Raw genomic sequence first — 24574 nt, 5'->3', positions numbered from 1 at the left:
CCACTGCCCGCTCTGGTATGCCTGAACAGAGGCTCCCCTCGGGGCAGACGCGCTGGCACACAGCTGGCCCTCGGGGCTGCGCAAGTACGCATTTCCCCCAGTGAGCCTTCTTGAATAGGTGCTGTGCAAGGTCAGGGAGGACGAGGAACAAGTCACCCTAGTGGCTCCTTACTGGCCCACCCGGGCCTGGTTCTCAGACCTCATACTCCTCGTGACAGCCCCTCCCTGGCGAATTCCCCTGAGGAAAGACCTTCTTTCTCAGGAATGGGGCACGCTCTGGCATCCGCACCCAGACCTCTGGAACCTCCACGTCTGGCCCCTGGATGGGACGTGGAAGATCTAGCTGGACTACCACCTGCCGTCGTAGACACGATCAGCCAAGCCAGAGCCCCCTCTACCAGGCAACTTTACGCCCTGAAGTGGAGCTTGTTCGCGAATTGGTGTTCTTCCCGGGCTGAAGACCCACAGAGGTGTGCAGTTAGGTCAGTGCTCCTATTCCTACAGGAGAGGTTGAAGGGGAGGCTGTCCCCGTCCACCTTGAAGGTGTATGTTGCTGCTATCGCGGCCCACCACGGACGCAGTGGACGGCAAGTCTTTGGGTAAGCATGACTTAATCATCAGGTTCCTAAGAGGTGCCTGGAGGTTAATTCCTTCCTGGCCAAGCCTGTTCCCCTCCTGGGATCTCTCAGTGGTCCTCACGGGCCTTCAGAGACCCCCCTTCGAGCTGCTAGAATCAGTTGGACTCAGGACTCTCTAAAGACTGCCCTGGTGATCGCGCCAGGTAAAGTGTTATTATATCGAATTGAGATTATATTGAATCGTGAAACTCATATTGTGTATCGAACCAAATAGTGAGATTCGTACCATCCCTTGGTACGGGTGCTTACTGACCCAAGTCAAAAAGCCCATCCCAAAATGATATTCTGATCAATATCGCATAAGTCAGTGGTGGCTCAGTGGTTGAGGCTCAGGGTTACTGACCAGAAGGTTTATGTCCATAGCACAAATAGTGCCGGACAAGTTATGCACAGAAGTTAAATACCCAGGGTAGGGGTTTGTTCAAATGAGCAGCAGTGTTAGTAATTCTTGCCTTAGCAAACATTGCTAATTAAGGAACAAATTAAATACTGTTTCAGTGTCAGAGATCAGTATTGATTCAACATTGAATCAATGACTAAGAGTGTGCTGGTGCTTAACCAGTAGGATTTCATTAGATAACAAGCTTCACTAGAAAGAGCATACTGGTTGATCAGCATTTTCACATATGAACAACATGGCTAGGCTGGTTCACCAGCTACACAAACACCAAACCAGTACTAACCAGCATGCTCCAACTTAGAAATTTGTGCTGGTCTAATCTGGTCTTTTCAGCAAGGTATGGCAATCTGGGTAGTTGAGTTAGTGTACAACACTCCCTCTCTTATTAAACCGCAGATTGACTTAGAAAATCTGATGGCCAATGGCTTGTTAAACTGCAGATTGCTGGTTCTGACGAGCATTCTACAAATATACTACTACACAATCTAATCAGTAGTTACAGAGTTTCACAAGAATTAAATGAGAGTGAGGGAGAGAGAGATCGGCCCTGGATAATATACTTTATGTTATATAAACTCTTTGCTTTGCTTTATCAATGGTTAGTTTCAGTTTTTAGAGCTGAAACATTTCTCAACGCACCAAATTTAGCATCTGATGGCCCCAGTTTAACAGTTTTTAGAGGAAATACTGGGACAATGAACTCATCCTGCTGGCTATTATAGAACAGACTTATTTATATACACATACATAAACGCTGTGCATTCCGTCAATGCTCATCTATACTTCTTTCTTGCACACTTTGTTGTGTGTAACTGAAGTTCCTTTCAACTTGTTTCTTGGAAAATCACGATGAATCTCTCTAAGTTGTAAGAAAACTCTCGGAGTCTTGAGTTACAGATGCCAAAGTTGTAGTTTATTGAACACCAACAAACATGAGACCGGCCAGCTGTCCGTTCTGGCCTTATTCTTCTAAGTTCTCAGTTATATACCTTTTGTTTATCTTTTACCCATTATCTCTGACCAATGGGATTATTGCCCCCATCTCTTTCCCTCGCCACCAATATGTTTTATTTCCTTAGTTAATTAAATAGTGGTGGAAAATACCCCATCTATCTATTTTTAAAAAACATACATCAGCTGGTAACATCACACATTTTGAACATGTATTATAGTTCATGGTAAGAACACTTTAACTTAGAAACATTTGTGTAAGAGAAAACAACCTTGTCCTCACCATATACCTTTTACAATAAAGCGGTCTTGTTTGCTCATACACATTATCAAAAGAAAACACCAGCTGCAAAGATATCATACATTCAGTTCTTTAGGACAAGACACCATTCATATAATAACCTTAATGAAAGAAAACACCAGCTGTGAAGATATCATACATTCAGCTCATTAGGACAAGACACCATTCATATAATAATCTTAAAAGTATCTTTGAAAAGATACATGCCAGCACGAAGGAAACACACCAAGGACTCATATCAGAATACTATTGATTAACAGAAACACATTATGTTTTTTAAGGTTTTTTAAAGGGATTTTAAGGTATACACTTGTTGTTCAAGGATAGCAACCAATATCAACCATTCTTTGTGTTTTCTGCAGCATCAACACATTTAGTAACCGCATATGCTCTCTCCTGGGTCACACAAAGGCCTGGAAACTTATATAAGTATTTTGCTATATAAAAACATACTAGGATATTGAAAAATATACTATACTTGTTGTGTGTGTAAGTATGAGGTTGTGTTTGTTTTTCTGTTGCTCTAATGGCCTGTAAGTCATGTGTTTATTGTGTCTCATCCGCTCTGTTCATTGTTCTGGGTTCTATGTTGAGTTTATGTGTCCCTTATCAGATCAGTTGAGCTCATTGGGAGTCAAATCTAAAAATGTATATATACATATAAAAACAAATCTATGTTATGGCATCTGGTTTTCATTTAACACTTTATTTACATTATATCGAAAATCCATGATGTTTAAGCAATATCACATAAGCAAGATTGCTATTGTAATGATCATCACCACAGTTGTGATTTAGCTGTAGTCATGAAAACCGTTGGTATGAAAAATCTAAGTAGATGATCTGATATTCAGTACAACAGCACTTTATTCTATATATTTTATATATTTTTTTGCTCTACTAATGAAAATTGTTGCAAATGAAGCCAAAACATGATCACAGTTGTGCATCAACAAGCAACACTCAGCTGTCAGCTAAAAAACACGGAAAATTAAGTGATTCAAACTGTAAAGTTATACGAAATATCAGCACTCTTGGAATGCTGCTTGTCCAATCAAATTAATACTATTACTACTAGAGTACCAGAACTAACTGTTGTATAAACTGTTGTTACTTGTAACCTACACCACTATTTAAGTTAATCCAACTATTTTTTGATATGTTGAAGTATCTACTTAATATATATATATATATATATATATATATATATATATATATATATATTATTGTTTTCAAAAATATTGAAAATTATGGACAACTGTACTAAAAATTCTAGTTTATTGAACTTAATGATCAATTATATTTTTGAGTTTGCTGAAATAATTATTTTAAAGCTTTGGCTATATTACTCCAATAGGTGAAATTATTTAATCTAGCCCCATTGATCATTGCAGTGCTGCATTCCAAACAAACTATGTTAAAAAATGAGAGCAACCAAGATTTTTTTAATGTCAATGTCAGGTGTAAACCATTGCTGTAATATTGTTTTTTTTTTACCAGCAGTGAAACCAGAGATTAACAGCCTTCTCTGAACTAATGTGAACTTATAAGAGGAATCATCATTGAGCAACAAGAGACAAATATCTAGGTCAAACTGCAGCTCTGTGATGTTGTTTAACACTTGAACTACATGTTTCCAGAAATGGGATATGACCAGATAATCCCAAAACACAAGCAAAAAAGTACCTTTAGAATTAGTATTACACAGACCTTGATAGTTTCATCAAGTATCGCTTATATGGGGTACAATACATTTTGTGTATGCTTTTCAAATGAATAAGAATGTGCGAGGGATTTTTGGAAGTAAAGCAGTTTGTCACTCCATTTGCATGTTGGTGTACTGTAACTGTAAGTAACCTAAACAAACCCACAAGCTGTTTGTGTTGAGTTGAACTTACTTGAACAGACCAATATTTGTTTTAATGTTTTGTTTTTTATTTTTGCACTTTTACGGCTTTAAGAATTTCTCTCTTAGGTTTCAGCTATCATAATTCTAATTTCATGTTAAAATTCAGTTTTATTGTTCAGTGACATCTAGTCAATTGTTAATTTACATACAGAAGGTTAAAATACAACAAAGAAAGTTATTAAAAATTGTTAATACTTTGGAAATAAATCTGTTATTTGAATTTGTTTCATTTTTGTAATTTTGTTCAAAATATTGTGATGCGTATTGTATCGTGAATCCAGTACCGTGATACATATCGAATCGTGAGCTGAGTGTATCGTTACACCCCTATTAAAAATATATTCTCTGAAAAAACAAAATATCTTATGCAGTGTTGTTTCTAAAACAAGATTAATCAAATTGATCTTGTTTTAAGGATTTTTAGATATTTTCACAGGACAACAAAAAGGATTATCAAGAATAAAATTTTTGCCCTAATATTAAAGGTCTTACTAGAAAAAAGAAATTATGATCTAACGTGAATTTTATTGATAAAAAAAATATATGATCATGCCTGGTAACATTGCTAGAAATATCATTTTACTTTTTTTACAATTTACACAAGGTTTATTTCTAATAATTTATGTATAAATGTTTTCCATCTGAAAAGACTAAATATTAAATGAAAAAAAGTAATCTCTTCAGTAATCAATATATTTTTGAATGTAACTGTATTCTAAATACCAATTACTGTAGTGGAATACAGTTTCTTATATTTTGTATTTTAAATACGTATTCCTGTTACATGTATTCCGTTACTCCCCAACCCTGTTTATACTGTAGATCAGAGAGACTGTGCCCGAAAATTTCCAGTGTGTTTGATCCACTTTAACAATGGGTCATCATCTAAGCCAGAATTCAAGGCACACCATACACTTTCATTGCAGACCTTAACTTCAGATACATGAGGAAATAGGTACCTGGCAGGGAATAGTCTGCTTGAATATCCTGATACGCAGTCCGCTACCATTAAAAATATCGCCAAAAGTGAGTACGCCTTTTAAGGACCAGGGAGGGTAACTGAATGTTCCCCTTCTGTCGCTCTCTCCACGTTGTGTCGGAGAAGCGACACTAGGGGTCTCTCTTGAGCGCCGATATCCACCTCTGATCTATGAAAAAAGGCCAATGAGAGTTGGCAGCCGGTATTTGCATGTCCCGCCCCCGGACATATGGGTATTTAAGCGGCGCAAATACGGGAGTTCATTCAGAAAATTTCTTCGGAGCCGATGGTCTGTTTGCAGTCTGCTGCGAGAATACACACCACTTTAAACGTTCCTGTTTCCTCTGACGATCTGCATGCTGTTGGATCTTGACGGCGCACAACAGCGGCTTTCTCCTTCACATTGCACGGCGTGCATTGTTGCCCTGAGCCTGACAGCGCAGACACACACACACATTGTGTATTTAAAAGAGTAAATTCCTATTAAAAGAGTAATTTCTCTAAAAGAGCAAAACACAGCGGCGTTGAACGTCCTTTTCAGGATGCGTCTTTTTCAAGATGCCCTTCCGCTCCTGTGTTGTTCCTGGATGCGGTAGAGTGCTCTCTGCTTCAGACGGCCACAGGCGCTGTCTCGTGTGTTTGGGCCGCGATCACACCGAGGCGGCGTTTGTGGATGGCTCATGTTCTCATTGCGAGAACATAACCATGACCACGTTGCGGTCGTGGCTTGCTTTCAACAGAGAGCAAGCCACCCCAGCTGCACCCCGCATTGCTCCTTCTTCCCACAGGATTGAGGACGATGCGGTTGGCGCTGGGGGCGATTTGGGGGCGGCAGCGGGTGCAGTTTCGCTGGGTAGCCCCCCACGAACCTCCTGTTCCCCGACACGCTCGCTGGTCCCGTCTACGCTCAGCGGCGATAGCGGCTCGCCTCACGGCCCGGCTGTCTATCCTCCCGAGCCCGAAGCAGATGAGCTCGCCGCTGCATCGGAGAGTGTGATGTCTGATGCCGAGGACTCCCTGGACTGTCGCCTCGGGCCAGCAGGCCCAGGCTGAGGCCGACGCTCAGATGTCTGACATGCTTTCCCGGGCCGCCGTGAGCGTGGGGTTGGATTGGAACCCTCCATCCTCCCCACAGCCTTCACGGTTGGATGACTGGTTCCTGGGGGCAGCGCGCCGTTCCTGGCCTCACATCCCCCCGGTCCTGTTTTTCCCGGAGGTGCATGACAAGCTGACGTCTACGTGGAGAGCCCCGCTCTCCGCCCGTCTAGGTGCCACCCGCTCCACTCTCACCACCCTCGATGGCGGAGAGCGCCACGGATACGGGGCGATTCCCCAGGTCGATAGGGCAGTTGCGTACCGTCTATGCCCCGGTAGCCCTACCTCCTGGCGTGGCTGCCCCGTACTCCCATCCAAGCCCTGTAGGACAACATCCTCGCTCAACGCGAAGGCCTACAGTGTGGCTGGACGCACTGCCTCCGCCCTGCATGCGATGGCCCTCCTGCAAGTCCACCAGGCCAAAGCACTCAGAAGCATGCACGGGGGTGGACCTGATCCTGATGTGCTGCAGGAACTGCGCTCAGCGACCGACCTCGCCCTGAGAGCGACGAAGGCCACAGCACAGGCACTCGGACAGGCGATGGCCACCCTAGTGGTCCAGGAACGCCATCTCTGGCTCAGTCTGGTCGAGATGCGTGAGGCTGACAAGAACCGCTTCCTGGACGCACCTGTCTCCCAGATTGGCCTTTTCAGCGACACCGTCGAGGACTTCGCCCAACAGTTCTCCGCGGTGAAGAAGCAGACGGAGGCCACCTCTCACATCATGCCCCACCGCACACCTGCCGCTACGGGCCCTGCCCCGTCTGCTCGCCGAGGGCGTCCCCCTGCGGTGAAGAAACCAGCTCCTGCTCCGCTCCGACCTTGGCCCAGCTCTCAGCCCCAGCGTCGAGCACCCCGCAGGCGGCGTACGCCCCCTGTCTCACGAACCCCCTCTAGGACCCGGAAGGCTCCCAAGCGTTCCTGAGACAGTCGACCCAGAGCCGAAGACGTTAGCTCCGGAGGTGGTAAGACCGCTCCGTCTCCCGGTGGAGGGCCGAGTGGAGAATCCTTTGTTTTTTCATTTGCCACACCCCCTGACGGGGGCTGTGGTACCCACATTCTCAATAAAAGAGCTATTTCCTTTGCCTCTGGGTCACCTGACCCGCAAATGCCGTTCTCACGGCAATGTGCTTTCAGATTACGACAGTCCCGGTACACCGGACGCGGCGATCCCGCCTTCCGCCTGCCCACGACTGTCCCCCGGCCGGCCAGTTCAGACGAGTCCAGAGGACGCCAACATCAGACCTCCTCCTCAGTCATGAACCCGCCCCCTGCCGGGTGCGCGGAGCAAGGTAAGTGCTTTGAGTCTATTCTCAGCACCTCAGCCTCAGGCCGCAACGAAGCCGCCCGACGCTGCATTACCTGATCCGCCCCGCTGCGAGGCCCCGCCGGGTACGTCCAAAATACTCGTCCCTTTAGTGCCCCTAGCGCAGAGCTGGGAAGCGTGGCTTTCGCTTCCCAACGCATCACGCTGGCTGCACCGGACCATTCGACTCGGTTACGCAATTCAGTTTGCCCAGCTTCCGCCCCCCTTCAGGGGCATCCGCTTTTCCCAGTACACGGCGAGCATGCCAGTTCCCTGCGCATGGAAATCGCGACCCTCTTAGCCAAGGGCGCGGTAGAGCCCGTCCCTCCAACTGAAATGAGGAAGGGTTTCTACAGCCCTTACTTCATTGTACCCAAGAAAGGCGGCGGCTTATCGCTTTCCCGGTCCGACGTGCCGAACTCGACCCACGGTGTGTTTCAGAGGTTTATGTTTTTGAAAGATAAAACTCCCAAAAAAAAAAAGTAAACATAATACATATATTTGGAAAGCTGAGATACTCGTGATTCGAACGATGTAAACCTTTTTAAGATACAATCACAACAGCAGGTACAATCTATATCTTTGTCAGACCACCAACATATAAACAACCAAAAACAAAATTTAGGCAACTCACCTATGAAGCCTCATAGTAGTCCACTGAGCCATAACTTCCCGACAAAAACGGTGTTGTTTCATTGTCAAATGTCCAAACGATCAAATCAAGTAAAATGTTCCAATTTGGATAGTCCAAATCACATTATTACATCAATAAATATCCACAGACTCTTGTTGCATCATTTCAAAGCACCTGGCAGCTGTGCCTAATCTTTCACATATTATCGGTAATAACTTCAGTTCAGATGTAAACATTTCCTATATCCGGTATCAAAATGGAAGCACGCACTCTGACCTTTCGATTGACACCTCATTTGACCCAATAGGAGCTTCCATGTCCTATCCAAAGCCTTCAATACCCAACCACAGTCTGTGTCGAATGTAAGGGCATACCCACTTTCCTTTGTTTACTGATCAAACCAATTACAATGAAGAGTGGAAATGACTGACGCATCGTATAGCCAATGAAATTCTGAAAACAGTGATATGCGGCTTTAGTTGAACCATTAGAGCATGGTTCTCTTATGCGTGTGCGTAAGCAGCCTCGAGTTTACCGACAGTTTTGCGCCTCCGCGCATAAAGCCATTGGAGAACTGTTTTGGAACCGTTTACACATTTGGCGATTTAAATATGGTGAAACGGACGCGAAAAACAGGATTTTCACCCCAGGATGTGATATAAGAAGGCATTCATTGTCAAAATTCTGAGTTTGGAGATGAAATTTCTGAAAACAATACGGATGATTTGGAGGCAGAGGAAATATGGAGAGATGAGACATGGCTCTGGACAAGTAAGTGTTTTCTTGTGTTTTATAACATATATTACTGTATATTCCGCATAAATAAGCTTTAGTTTGAATAATGAACACATTTTGTAATTACCCTTTGTCGTGTGTTTCCTTAGTGAGTGTTTGAACCGTTTGTGCGTGTTTTTTGTATTTGTATGTGCGTGTGTGAGGTTTTAGTTCATTGTTTGTTTCAGATCTATTGACATGCTATATAGATGTTTTGTATATTTACTGTAAATATATATATATATATAAATAAATAAATATAAGTTGAAAATAAGAATATATGTTGTGTTTGAGAGTCTATTTGTTACAATGCGGGGAGGTGGGGGAGGTGTAGGCCCATCTATTTGTTACAATGCTGAATTGATGGGGGAGGTGTAGGCCCATCTCTTTGTTCCATAGTACATTGGCAAAGTATACAGTATTTACAGTAAATATACATACAATAATGCATATTTACACACTCGAAAAGAAAAACATATATATATATATATATATATATATATATATATATATATATATATATATATATATATATATATATAATACAGAAAAGATGGAAAAGTTGTGTCTAGCTTTGTAAATTACATTTATTTATTCTCCCCACTCAGCAAGCGGCCACATAAAGTGGAGCAGCAGGACAGCACCTCATCAAGAGAGGAGGGCTTTCAGAGAGACCCTTGCTGAGGAGCCAGACCCGTATCTCCTGCTCCACGAAGAGCAGATCACAGGCCGTTGCACATCACCAAATCTTGCACCGCTGGTGCGTCTGAAGTGCAGGCAGTGTCATGCAAAGACACCAGTGAAATACTCTTCCTGTGTTCTGCCTTTGTGCTTTGTACCCAAATGTGACTGCTACAATGACTGGCATGTTGCTAGAAACATGTACAATTTTATAATGGTTTGTAAATACTTTGTGTAAAAATTCATGTAAATAGTTTGTTGTGTATTTTTTATATAAACAAATTGTCCACCATAGCACTAGTTTTGACTCTTTTATATGCACAACATTTAGTTTCAAGAAGGAAAAGGCACTCTAATGTGTTTATGCATCAGTTACTCTGTGTCAGCAAAACTAATAGTGGATCTGGATATGGAATATGATAGCTCTAAGTGTCATCTTTCATTAGAGCCCAAAATTATGACTGTACGTTGAAGCGTTCAAAAGTAGGAGCCTTTTTGTCCTAGGTTACCAAAGGGTCCTTTTGGAGTATCCAAAAGGCACTTTTGTAAAACTCCTGGGTGTACCCTTAGAAAAACATGTGTAAAATATTCATTTTTTATGGTATTGTTCTAAAATTTGAACTTGGACTAGGTAAGGCTTCATGCTGTGATCCCATTGTGTTCTCAAGCTAATAGCTACAAGTTATAGTCATCTGCAGGCATCTGTATGCAAAAAAAATTTCAGGCGGAAAAAAAAAACTTCTATTTCATTGTGTTGAAACTTCTATTACTCAGAATCATTAGCACTTACAGTAATTCTGACTGCTGGGGAAAAACCTTCAGAGTGTCCCCTTTCAAATGTGACCAAAACCATGCATGTACTCCAAACGGTTCAAGAACAGCTTTAAATTTACTTTGGGTATGCCTTGATTAGGCGTTTTAGGCTAATTTTACAGGATTGGGAAGAGGTTATGACCAATCCTGGACCTGCGAGTTTTCAATTGGGCCTTGTTAAAACTCCCGTTCAAGATGCTCCCGAATATTCTGGCTGGTGTTCAGCATCTAGATTGGTTCGCAGCGGTAGACCTGAAGGACGCGTACTTCCACGTCTCAATTCTGCCACGACACCGACCCTTCTGACGGTTCGAGTTCGACGGCCAGGCGTTTCAGTACAAAGTCCTCCCCTTCGGCCTGTGTCTGTCCCATCGCGTCTTCACGGAGGTCGCAGAGGCGGCCCTTGCCCCGCTACGAGTAGCCGGCATCCGCATTCTCAACTACCTCGACGACTGGCTCATCCTAGCACACTCTCGAGAGTTACTATGCACACAGAGACCAGGTGCTCCGGCACCTCAGCCGCTTGGGGCTTCAGGTCAACTGGGAAAAGAGCAAGCTCACTCCGGTTCAGAGCATCTCTTTTCTCGGGTTGGAGTTAGACTCAGTCTCAATGACAGCACGTCTCACGAGCGAGCGTGCTCAGTCGGTGCTGGACTGCCTCGCTTCCTTCAAGCCAGGCAAAGTGGTCCCTCTAAAACTTTTCCAGAGGCTCCTGGGTCATATGACGTCCTCTGCGGCGGTCGCGCCGCTGGGGTTGATGCATATGAGACCACTCCAGCACTGGCTCCAGACTCGAGTCCCGAGACAAGCATGGCACCACGGCATGCATCGGGTAAGGATCACCCCCGCCTGCCTCAAAAAACTCAGACCCTGGACAGACTTCTGCTTTTTACGGGCAGGAGTGCCCCTGCAGCAGGTGTCCCGACGCGTTCTGGTCACAACCGACGCCTCCCGGTCCGGGTGGGGTGCCGTGTGCAGCGGGCACGCAGCAGCGGGCCGTTGGAAAGGGGCCCCGCTGCGTTGGCACATCAACTGCCTTGAGTTGCTGACCGTCCTTCTTGCTCTCAGGAAGTTCATCCCGTTAGTTCGGGACAAACACGTCCTTGTGAGATCTGACAGCACCACGGTGGTGGCGTACATAAATCGCCAAGGTGGCGTACGCTCCCGCCACATGTCACAACCGCCGTCCGCAAGGGGAGGAGGGGCTTGCTGCCAGCCGCCTGTAGCGGTGGAGCCACTGCCAGGGGTGGAGGGGCTCCCTACCGGCTGCCAAAAGGCGGAGTGGCGTACCATCCGCTAGGGGTCAGAGGACTTGCTCCAGTCCACCTGGGGAGGAGCGGCTGTCATCCACCAGAGGGTGGAGGAGTAATCAAGGACCAGGCTACGGCATGTCTGGGAACCAGCGAGCAAGTTTTTTTCTCTTTCTCCTCTCTCTCTCTCTCACTGTCGCTCCGCCTTGCCTTTTCCCTCTCTTTTTTTGTATTTGTTTTTCCCTCTCCTCATCCCCCTCCCCAGCTCTAGAGAGGCAGTGAAAAGCCTGAAAATGTATTTGTATCCTTAATCTTTTATTAAAATGAAATAACTTGCTTTTCACTGACATCACTTCAGCCACACAGGCTATTGGATAATATTAACCAGTGGCAAAAAGCTATTTTGGAATTGTTTAAGCAAACTCACAATCTGGTTTGGCTCCTTACTAGTATGTAACACCCTCTTCTCTCAAGTCCTGATTGATGAAATCCAGCCCTATGTTGTTTTCTCATTTAATATCTTGTTTCACTTTGAAATATGTCATATTATGGAAATAAAATGGGGTTTAACGTTGACTTTAAGCAAAAATCTGCTTTAAGACTGCACCTGAAGAAACTGCCTCTTCTTCTTCATCTCTGGTGCGTTTGGCATACATCAGCATTTTCTTCTATGATCACCAGCAGCACAGACGTTATGGCCTATTGGCAGGCCCACATGGAATCTGCACCCACAGAATTCCAAAGAAAGCTTTGCAGTTCACTATCTGTCACTCACTCGACATCGATGAAACACATACTCAGGTTTTTCTTGTTCGGTCCTCATTGCGAGGACATGACCATGGCTACATTGCGGTCGCGGCTCGCCTTCATAAGAGGGCAAGCCAGCCCAGTGGCTCGCCGACTCGGTCCTTCTACCTACGGGTATGAGGCAAGGTTGGTTAGCACTGGGGCGATATGGGGACATCAATGGGAGCTTCTCCACCGGGTATTCCCCCATGGACTTCCCATTCGCCATCACGCTTGTATGCTCCGACCGAGCTCTGGAGCGAGGTTGCTGGTCCGTCTCATGGCAGGCCCGCGATCTCGTTCGGAGCTCGTGACGAAGATGAGTTGTCAATCGCGGCATCGGTGAGCGGGCTTGTCATGTCTGACGCTGAGGACTCGGCTGGACTCCCACTCTCGGGTGTGGCAGCTCAGTCACAGGCCGAGGCGGAGCTGACGGCCATGCTTGCCTGGGCAGCTGAGAGTGTCGGGCTGGAGTGGAACCCTCCGCTCCCCCCTGAACCCTTGCAGCTCGATGATTGGTTCCTGAGGCCAGAGTGCTGCTCACGGCCACACTCCACCCCCGTTCCTTTCTTCCAGGAGGTGCATGATGAGCTCACGCATTCACGGCAGGCACCTTTCACTGCCTGCACACAATCCGTGAGCACCTCCACAATCACTACCCTCGATGGGCGGCAAGGGGCTATTTGGCAATTCCCCAAGTGGACCAAGCGGTTGCGGTGCACCTGTGCCCGCAAAATGCCGGCACTTGGCAGAGTCATCTGAGGCTCCTATCCAGAGCTTGTAGGCTGACGTTGGTACTAATGGCTAAAGCCTACAGCGCTGCTGCACACGCCGCTTCCGCCTTGCACGCCATGGTGCTCCTGCAGGTGCACTAAGCCAAGGCACTTAGAGAACTGCACAAGGGTAGTCCTGACCTGGGATTAATGCAGGAGCTGCACTCAGCGACTGACTTCACCCTCCGAGCGACAAAGGTCATGGCGCGCGCTCTCGGGCAGGGGATGTCCACCTTGGTCGGCCATACAACATATCCTGCCCAGAAGGAGCCACAGATCCCGCACTCTGTCTTCCCGCCCCCCAAGGGTGACCGCTAGTGTCAACTCATCGACTCAACATCTTGTTCCCTCCATCAGGGAACGTAGGTTACATCAGTAACCATGACGATTTCCACTTAATTGGAAAGCCTGTCATTCACAAATTTATACAAATCCCTGATCCTTGTGTGTTTGTTTATTAAATATTTAGACACATTTTAATAATCTATTAGACAACAAAAAGAGAGTAGTGCTCTTAAATCTGTTTAACACATTTTATAATGTAGAATGGATTTAACAATGTTCCACAGAAACCTGCAAAAATTTCCTCATATTCCATCTGAGCCTGTCCTGTTGGAGTGCTGTCAAGCTGTGTAAGTGTGTGTGTTCTTATGATGTAACTACTTTTTTGTACAAAATTAGAAATATATTTCCTTTTCCACCATCTGGCCGAACGGTTCAGAGCATGGTGAGCAACGTTTCAAGTAGCTTTTCCACTTAAGCACGGTTCGGGTACAGTACGATTACAAACCGTTCCTGGGGTGGCTTTCTCAGCATGGTTTGCTACCGTTCTCAACCATGCTGGTGGAACACAGACTCATGAATTGTCACTTGCCCTGTCAGTCCATTTTAATCCTGATTTTGCAGCACCATGTAGAAAAAGAAACTTAAAACCTGTCAACAAGCCAGGATGGGTATGGAACGGCACAGTTTTGCAAAAATAGCTGTATGACATAAAAGTAAAGTAATTAGTAAATTAATCTGATTACAATTTAGAGAAATAATTAGTAATTCGTAGGATTACCAACACTGTGCACAACAGAGCATTACAGTATGTAGTAAATGAAAACATTGATGAAAACTTTTCAGTACAACAGCACTTGCTTGTGATATATTTCTTAAATATTAATATTATAATTTTTTTATATTATTTATTAATCATTCTTATTAATATTAATATTATTTTTGTTACAGTTAATATAACATTTACTATACCTTTGTACTTCATTTCTGTCACAGTTTCTTTAATTTCATGTGTGCAGTTGAATCAAGCTATTTAATTTCTGTGTGTTTTGACAGTAGCTTCACACCTCTGGAAAAGCATTTGGTAATACAGCCCAGTGTATCGTGCAAGCGTAAATGCTGCAATTAATTATATCAATATTGTAGTGTGGAGGGGGCGGGGCAGGGCGGGGCCAGGCTGAATGACGGACCCCAATCAGCCTGATTAGGCGAGTGAGGGATAAAGGCGACCGGAGACAGCAGCTCACTCTCTCGAATTACGGGCAGCTGCCCTGTATGTGTTTGTCTGTGTCTTTTTCTTAATTCAATATTATTTGTATTGTTAAGCCGATTCTCGCCTCCTTTCCCTTTTACCCCATTACAAATATACAGTCTGCTTGTGCTGTGCGCTTTACATTAAATGAGTTCTCTGCTCTGTCATCTCGTACATCCATCCATGTACTTTTATGCATGCATCACATGCAAAGCTTTTTTGAACATAAATCCTTTTCTCACTGAAGCAATGGACATATGCTTCATGTGAGAATCAGAGAGAAGATCGGATGAAGTTGCTTTGTCACTTCTCCTCCATTCTGAATCAATGTATTTATACTGGACAGGGCTACCCAGCACATCGTCACAGAAAAATAAACCAAACAATCAACAGAATGTCCTGTTGTGCATTGGTGTCGCTGCTAGTTAGGACTAAACTCGTATTTTTTTGGAAAATATAACTTTTATTGGTGTCGTGTCTGGCTAGGAGGACATGGTGATATATTAACTACATAGTAAGCAAGGATACAAGAAAGATACTTATTTTTTAAGAGTATATGGAAAGAAAACAGGTTTGTGTGTGTTGAGTAAAGGGCAAATGGCAACCAGATAATAAGTGTTTCTCAAAGCTTTTTGTGTGCATACAGTGTTTATACAGATGCTGATGGAAATCCAAAGTGTTGTGGGATTTTCTTTCTTCTTTTTCTCTCCATTGCCTTTAGCACTCTCTCTCTCTCTCGCTCGCTCTCTCTCTCCTCCCCCCCTTTTTTTCTTCTTCATTATTTGGCAGCTATTTTCAAAGTGTTGTGTGCTGGAAACCATAGCTTTGAAATGAAGCCCTGTGTATGTGTGTGAGATTTCTCCTCTCTGAAATGTGATCTCGACTTGGCTTTTGCCTCTTTTCCCAATAATCATCGGTATGTTGGCATGTGTTTGTGTGCATTTTAAATTTTGTTTTAAATTAGTTTTTTCTTCCACAACACTTGATTGGATGCATTTTTATGGCAGGGCAGACTCGGGCTATACACGTCCTTCCCTGTTTCTGCTGCTAAATAAACTTTCTTTATTCTCACCAGTCTGTCATCTCTCTCTCTCTCTCTCTCTCTCTCTCTCTCTCTCTCTCTCTCTCTCTCTCTCTCTCTTTCACTCTCTCTCTCTTGTTCAACATTTAAATTTTCAGCTGCTAAAACTGTCAGGGTTGTGTATTAGAAAGCCGAAGTGATTCTTAATTTTTTTCACATAGTTTTCCATTAATAAAGTGCCTGACATGGTCTTCTGCTCTTGTAGCCCATCTGCTCGTGTTGTGCATTCTGAGATGCTATTCAGCTCACTACAATTGTGTGAGCCACATGAGATACCGTAGCCTTTCTGTCAGCTCAAACCAGTCTGGTCATTCTCCATTGATCTCTCTCATCAACAAGGCATTACAGACCTGCCACTCACTGGATGATTTTTGTTTTTGGCACCTTTCTGAGTAAATTCTAGAGACTGTTGTTAAAAACCCAGGGGACCAGCAGTTACAGAAATACTCAAACCAGCTCAACTGGCATCAACAATCTTGCCACGGTCAAAATCATTAAGATCACATTTTTCCCCATTCTTTTGGTTGATGTGAACATAAACTGAAACTCCTGAATCATATCTGTATGATTTTATGTATTGCGCTGCTACCACATGATTGGCTGATTAGATAATCACATATATATTAGGTGTACAGGTGTTCTTAATATAGTGGTCAGTGAGTGTATATCAAATTAATTGTAGCATAATCATATTGAATCAGAATAATATTGAATCTGGAAGTCTGTAACAATACCCAGCCCTAGCTTATATTAAACCTATAACTTTAATATACACCTATTTTATTATATTTATGAGGTTTAATATAGATCTCACTCAGTTTTGTTAGTTATAGCCTATGCTTCAAAAACAAACAAAACTTGCACGGTTTTGCTTGTCAAGTGAATTGATCTAATTTGAAGGATGTTTAGGTGTTTTTACTGGAAAACAAGACAAAAGACTGATTAAGAAAATAATTTTTGCAATGTGTTAATTGATTCCATTGAGAAACAAACTTAACAGTGTTTTTCTCCTTTTTCAGAGGATGCACCTCATTTTAATGTGATAGAAGCACATCTACCTGCAAAAATACAGGTGTGTACTTGTGTGTGTGTGTGTGTGTGTGTGTGTGTGTGTGTGTGTGTGTGTAAAAGAACAATGTGAGATGTGTTTTTTCTCAGATGGCTAATTAAAGCCAAGAATTCTTCAGCTTTCCCTTACATTCCTATTTTTTGCTCCTTGTAAAGAATTCAGTGAATTTGAGGGTTTGTGTGTGAGAGAGAGTGTTTTGATTATAGCTGTAGTGTCCAGATGGCAAAATTTTTTGTTTGTTGTGCTTCAGAATTCATTTCTTTCAGAGAAGTAAGGAGTGGAAAAATAAAGTTAAAAAAGTATATTTCATTTTATTGTTATATTTTGTGTGGGGGATGTGTGTAGGCATTGCCTACTTTGAGGTGTAACGAAATGTCCCTCCATGGATGTTAAAAACTTGAAATCACCTACATTGTGGGGACCATCCAACTGTCACCTTGAGGAAAATGGCTTAATAAACATGTTAATAAACAATCCTTCAAATACAAGAGCATTGGGAGATTTTAGATTTTATTTGTTATCATTTACTATGCATGTATCTTCAACTCGCTTCGTAATCTCATCTATCCCTGTCTATCTGTGTATGTTTGAGTTTGTGGGCAAGAAATGAATGAACTACTAAGGTCAAGTTGAATTAATGTACTCAAACATACACACACACACACCCTTTATTTAAGGTCATGAGTCTAGCAACCTACTGACCGAGAGAGAGAGACAGAGGCATCTCTGCAGTCTCCGCAGTCGGACATCTCTAATTAAGGCTAACTGTTTTCTCTCTCTCTCTCTCTCTCTCTCACACCCACACAAACACACACACATAGATATGGAGGGTAGGGTAATGATACGTCGATGTTATTGACAATGTGGACAATAAAAAATTGTCTACGAAAATGTTGTTGTCGAATTGTCATTTGATGTCTTTTAATGTATAATGAGATCATATGAAACTCTAAACTGTGGGCCCAGACAGCCCAGATGCACTCTAAACTTTCCAAAAAGCTTATGTAGATCACAAAGCATGAGGGAATTATACAAAAATACCAAATAAATAAATACAGAAGCACTCTCGTTGTGGAATAAGTGGAGCAAAACTTGCGCATCGAGCATCTTTAAATGAACCACCCCGGCTTACATCTTAAATGCAGTTATATTTAATGCGTTAGAGCTTTATTAAAGTTTATATAATACAGAAGCTGATCATTTAAATAACTGCAAACTCCAAAACTGGCATTTCTCTATGCGGTCAGTGCCTCTTCTATGAGTTGTGTGAATGTCCTGATCTAAGGGAGAGAGAGATTGAAACTGCACCCAGATGATGCACAATCTGTCATGGGCTCTGTCATCCCTCGAGCACACAAGCTTGCTGCAGCTCGCAACTTATTGTCTCATAATCATAAAACAGTATATGTGTCACTGTGTATTTCTTAACATGAAGATAACTGGCAATATGAGTTTTTTGTGAGTTAAATATGGATTGAAGTGAACAAAAAGGTGAAAGTCTTTGCCCCATTTGTTTTTGTTTTGACTTGTTTTCTTTAGCAGCTATACTGCAGAAGAAAAATGTGTTATCTGAAAATGTTGAATATAACATAAATACAAATATTTTAAAATACCTAAAAATCCTTTAAAAAAAATGCATTCACCTGAGAAGCAGCATATAAGGTATTTAGACTTGCTTTTAGAGAATATATCTGGAATATAAGTATATTTTGTCTTTACTGTACTCGCAGAAGTATAACCAAGTTACAAAATACACTTATATTTGTCTCTTAAAGCAAGTTTAAATATCTTATATGTTGCTTCTCAAGTAAATGTATTGTTAGACCATTTTAAATGGAAAACAAGACAAAAAACACTTGACAATAGGACAACAGGGATTTTGCATTGAATTAAACTTAAAAGTATTTTTTCCCCTTTAATTTAGTCATTTAGAGGTATTTTTAAAAGATTATTTTGTCTGCTTTATTGTTAGCAAGCACATTTAATACAACCTTTTTATAGTCAAATAATCGTTCTAATAATCGTTAGATTAGTCAATTATAGAAATAATAATTATTTGCAGCACTAATGGAGGAATACAAAAAGCCAAACTGAATCAGACTCTCAGTTATTATCTGCTTGTCTTTCCCACTGTATCTGTTTCTTTCTCTTACTTCCCATAATTTGAGCTCAATATTTAATAGCCTTAAGAGCAGTGTGTAGCTTACAACCATGTCGGAAGAAGTATCCCATGGTCATGGAAAAGATGTTACTGTGTTTCAGAAGGGGCACATTTTTGGCCTGCTTCAAGCAAAGAAAACAACGAATGAGATTGCTGAAATCACTGGAATTGGGGTTAACAACTGTCCAACGCATTTTTATAACCTGGAAGGATAGTGGTGAACCGTCAGCTTCGCAGAAGAAATTTGGTCGGAATAAAATATTGAATGATTGTGATCGGAGATCAATAAAACGTTTGGTGAATTCACACCATAAAAAATCGACATTCGACATTTCCACACTCACAATGCTATGAGAATGTACAGGATTGGGACTAGACAGCTGTGTGGCCACAAGAAATCCACTTGTTAGTGAGGCTACTCAGACAAAACCTATATAAATTTGCTAGGGAGCATAAAGATTGGACTGTGGAGCAATGGATAAAGGTCATGTGGTCTGATGAGTCCAGATTTACCCTTTTCCAAAGCAAGTATTTTGATCTGGGGTTGTTTAAATTGGTCAGGTCTAGGCTCAGCAACATTATACGACAATAAAATAAAGTCATCTGACAACCTGAATGTACTGAATGACCAGGTTATCCCATCAATGGAAAATTCCATATTGGCATATTCCAGGACGACAATGCCAAGATTTTTCGGGCTCAAATTGTGAAAGAGTGGTTCAGGGAGCATAAGGAATCATTTTCACAAATGAATTGGCCACCACAGAGTCCTGACCTTAACCCCATTGAAAGTCTTTGGGATGTGCTGGAGAAGACTTTACAGAGTTGTTTGACTGTCCCGTCATCAATACAAGATCTCGGCCAAAAATTAATGCAACTCTGGACGGAAATAAATGTTGTGACCTTGCATAAGGTTGTTGAAACAATGCCACAATGAATGCATGCTATAGCTAAAAGCAGTACAATTAATTAGTAGAGTATGCAACTTTTTTTGGCCAGACAGTGTATGTGCTCTGCAGTGGGTTAAAAGATGGGTATAAAGGGAGGATAGCAGGCAAGTTCATTCAGGTCTTGCACTGAGGAGCTGAGACAAGGTCCCAGCCATTACAGTGGTAAAGTTCTGTCTGTGGCAAGAGGGACACAATGATGAAGTGACACTAGGGGTCCCATAAACTAACCGCCACAATGAAACTGAACTGATCATGTGAACTGCCGATGCAAGTGTAGGCAAGCTACTATGAGTGTAGGAACAGATGCACTCGGGCAGCACGGAGCCTCCCAAGACGTCATGTGCTTCCCCATAATTCTGAGGGGGGTGTATTCTGAGTTTTTCTCTCTTAAGTTTTCTCTCCACAGAAAAAGGATTCAGCTGGGACCTAAAAATGCTCATAAAATGCCTTTTCCATTCCTATTCTTTCAGGGGGAAAAGGCCCCACGGAGGCCACACCCTGCCCTGGAGAGGAGGATAGGGTAAAAAGTTTCAAATACACCAAATGGGCCGAATGGCCGAACATGGTGGGGTGGGAGGGGGGGGTACTACAAACACAACGACTGAGGCAGAGAGGTCTCTGCCAAGGGAGACGCGGGTCTACCACAAGGAAGGGGGAGAGTGTGCCACGGAAGATACATCACAGGAGGTTAACAAGGAAACCAAAATCCTGTGGCGCACTTAACCCGGTACAGGGCATGTAGCATAAGTACTGGGTCTGACCACGAATTCCTCCACAGAATTTGTGAGTCAGAGGGCTATGAGGAAGAACATCCAGGGTTCACCAGTCGTGAACGCGCATGGGAGAGAAGAGCGTGCGGCTTCAATTTCTTGGAGAGGAAAGGTGCTATGCACAAGCGGTACACCCGGCCAGCTGTCCGCGTAATGAAACTTACTTACCTGTTCGCACCTGAAAGAACACAAAATGAGACCGGCTCATCCCTGAGATTGTAAAACCTTGCAAAGGTATTGGGTGTTGCCCAGCTTGCTGCCCTACATGGGCATTGGCCAGTGCCCACAAGGATGCCACACCTCTCGTGGAGTGGGCTTGAACCCGCTAGGGGGTGGGCACTGACTGGACCTGGTAGGCCAGCACTATGGCATCCACGATCCATTGGGCAAGCCTCTGTTTGGAGACAGTGTTCCCTTTCCGCTGTCCACCAAAGCAGAAAAAGAGCTGCTCAGAGCATCTGATGGAAGTGAGCGTGGTAAGGAGGGCAGTCTTCATAGAAACTGACACAAGGGGCTCGAAGGGGACTCTCCGTAGGCCTGAGAGGACCACAGAGAGGTCCCACGAGGGAAAGAGGCACGGCCTAGGAGGGTCCAGCCTCCTGTCACCTTTCAGGAACCTGATGATCAGGTCGTGCTTACCAAGGGACTTACCTTGAACCACGTTGTGGTGTGCTGCTATACCAGCTACATAAACCTTGAGAGTGGAGGGGGACAGCTGCCCATCCAGCCTCTCTTTCAGGAAGGAAAGCAATGACCTGACTGCTCATCTCTAGGGGTCTTCACTCTGGAAGAACACCACTTAGTGAAGATACGCCACTTCAGGGAGTAGAGCTGCCTATCATTGACACCGAGTCTAACTCCAGGCCGAGAAAAGAGATGCTCTGAACCGGAGAGAGCTTGCTCTTTTCCCAGTTGCCCTAAATGGCTGAGGTGCATGAGCACCAGGTTCCTGTGTGCACACAGTAACACCCGAGAGTGTGCTAAAATCAGCCAGTCGTCGAGGTAGTTCAGTATGCGCATGCCCACTTCCCTTAGTGGGGCAAGGGCAGCCACCGTGACCTTCGGGAAGATGCGGGGGACTAAGGGAAGGATCGCATCCAATGTTCCTGGGGGTGGGGCCTCACAGCGGGGGGAAGCAGGGACAGCTGCATCTGGGAGCAGGGCTCTGACCTGAGGCGGGAGCGCTGAAGCGATCCACCAATCACTTACCTTGCTTCGTGCATCCGGCACAAGGCAGGCCGACGATTCAGGAGGAAGGCCTCTCAGGGCGCCCTCAAAACTCGCCGGCGGCGACTGGCGGGGGATGTGGTTTGCGTGGTGCAGCCGGGCATGTGAAGGAGGGGGCCACGTTCGTGATGCCGGGGCTGTAATTGGCCGGTGTTCGGTGGCCGTGGGAGCGGCGACCGAGAACTCCGGCGATCTAAACTAAGAAGAGAGGAGACTGCTCTTTATTTTACAGTGTGGGTACTGCAACCCAATGCAGTCTGCGGCTAACAGAAAAGAAGGGATCAAAAGATTTACCTCCCGGCCCTCCAGCAGGGGAGGGAGTAGTCTTTACATCAGCTTTTGGGTTCCTGCAGTCAGCTCCTTCCTCATGTGGCCCGTCTCAGGGGGCTGACGAGAAGCGGAGGGTGTCGCTCTCCTATGGGGGGGCTCTACGCCGTGGCCAAGGGATGCCTCCCTCATCTCGACCATGTTTAGCCATAGGTGGCGCTCCTGGACCACGAGTCGCTCGGAGGGTGAGATCGGTCATCGAGTACAGTTCTTGTAACACACCAGGATCAGAAATACCCTTGTGTAACTCTTTCAGAGCTTCGGCCTGATGGACCTGTGAGAGGCCCATGGCATGAAGGGCGGAAGCAGCCTGCCCGGCAGCTCTGTAGGGTGTTTGTCGTCAGGAACGATGTCACCCTACAGGATTGGGACCAGGTGGCAGCACTCAGCAGGCACAGGTGTGCCATGATCGCTTTGTCCACTTGAGGCATCGCGGCATAACCCTCGGCCGTCCCCCCATCGAGGGTAGTGAGAGCGGACGAGCCAAAGGACCAGGTTTATGCAGTAAAAGGTGCCCTCCACGATCACATCAGCTTGTCATGCACTTCCGGGAAGAATGAAGCTGGAGGGGGGGCGTGGCCATGAGTGGTGCGCTGAACCCAACCCAGTCATCAAGCCGCAAGTGCTCAGGGGCGGGGGAAATGTTCCACTCAAGCTCAACACTCGCGGCAGCCCAGGCAAGCGTGGCGGTCAGCTCTGCGTCAGCCTCAGACTGGGCTGCCACACCCGAAGGTGTAGGGGTGTAGTCTGCAGCGGAGTGCAGAGTGGACAGAACCACTGGAATTCACTGTATATCCAACAGCAATGTTTCGCAGAGAGGTGAATGGTCGGCAGTAGTTTTCAGCTTGCTGTTAATACAACCACTCTGCTCCAAAGAAAAAGTCTGAATGAACTTGCCTGCTGGCCTCCCTTTATACCTGTATGTTGGGGGGAGTGGCATGCAAATTCAACTCACCAATTCTCAATGGCCTTTTCTCAAAGATCTGAAGGTGAATCAGGCTCCCAAGAGCGACCCCTAGTGTCACTTCATCGACACAATGTCGAGTGAGTGACAGAAGGGGAACAAGACAACCTATGGACAGACAGAAATATAAACAAGATAACAAGACTATTAAACTAAACCAATGACAAACTGTAGAACATTCATAGTTTGTCCACATGCATAGTTTTCCATTAAATTCGACCCAAATCATTATCAATGGACAAAGATTATTTATGATTATTTATGCATCTTTCATATAGCAGTACAAAAACCTTTGTAACTTTTGTGTGTATGTGTCCTGTGCAAGGAGCTCTAAAATACCGTCCCTGTGTTGTGATACCTGTGCCTTATGACCTACTTCAGTAAATGTTATATTACCCCTTGTGTATCCCAACGCTATTTCGCCAGTCAATAAACAGAAGACCAACTGAGTGAATTGGAAAGCACTCAAATCAGGCTTCTAATTTAAATATAGTCTAATATTAATATATAAGGGCACACAAACTGGAGCCATGTGCTCCTGGTAGGGTCTCCCAAGGCAAAGTGGTCTCAGGTGAGGGGCCAGACTAAGAATGGTTCAAAAATGACTCATGGATAAAACGGCAAGAGGAGGAGTTACCCTGCCCGGAGGAAGCCCGGGGCCCCTGTCTGGAGCCAGGCCCAGATGGAGGGCTCGTCGGCGAGCGCCTGGTGGCCGGGCTTGTCACGGAGCCCGGCCGGGCACAGCCCGAAGAAGCAACGTGGAACCCCCCTCTACATCCCTTGGGCCCACCACCCATTGGAGGAACCGCAGGAGTTGGGTGCGCTGCCATATGGGCGGCAGTGAAGGCCGTGGGCCTCGACGGACCAGACCCGGGCAGCAAAGGCTTGCTCTGGGGACGTGGAATGTCACCTCACTGGGGGGGAAGGAGCCGGAACTAGTGAGGGAGGTGGAGCGTTACCAGTTGGATCTGGTGGGGCTTACATCGACGCACAGTTTTGGCTCTGGATCCGTACTCCTGGATAGGGGATGGACTCTATTCTTCTCTGGAGTTTCCCAGGGTGTGAGGCGATGGGCGGGTGTGGGGATACTCACGAGTCCCCGGCTGAGCGCCACTACGTTGGAGTTTACCCCGGTGGACGAGAGGGTCGCCTCCCTACGACTACGGGTTGTGGGGGGGAAAACTCTGACTGTTGTCTCTGC

The 24574-nt window shown here is 44.8% G+C and overlaps 1 protein-coding gene across 5 annotated transcripts in view; it reads left to right on the top strand.

Moving 5' to 3' along the window:
* Positions 1 to 24574, top strand: part of LOC127643902 (amyloid beta precursor protein binding family B member 2-like) — a 106690-nt gene that overhangs the window by 15812 nt on the left and 66304 nt on the right. For all 5 annotated transcript variants that reach the window (XM_052126839.1, XM_052126840.1, XM_052126835.1 and 2 more), the window contains one exon: positions 16925 to 16977. The gene's annotated coding sequence lies outside the window, so the exon portion shown is untranslated. The remainder of the gene's footprint in view (positions 1 to 16924; positions 16978 to 24574) is intronic.

Source organism: Xyrauchen texanus, chromosome 5, assembly GCF_025860055.1.
Source record: "Xyrauchen texanus isolate HMW12.3.18 chromosome 5, RBS_HiC_50CHRs, whole genome shotgun sequence".
Lineage (NCBI taxonomy): Eukaryota > Metazoa > Chordata > Actinopteri > Cypriniformes > Catostomidae > Xyrauchen > Xyrauchen texanus.
This window is presented reverse-complemented; position numbering and strand designations above follow the sequence as displayed.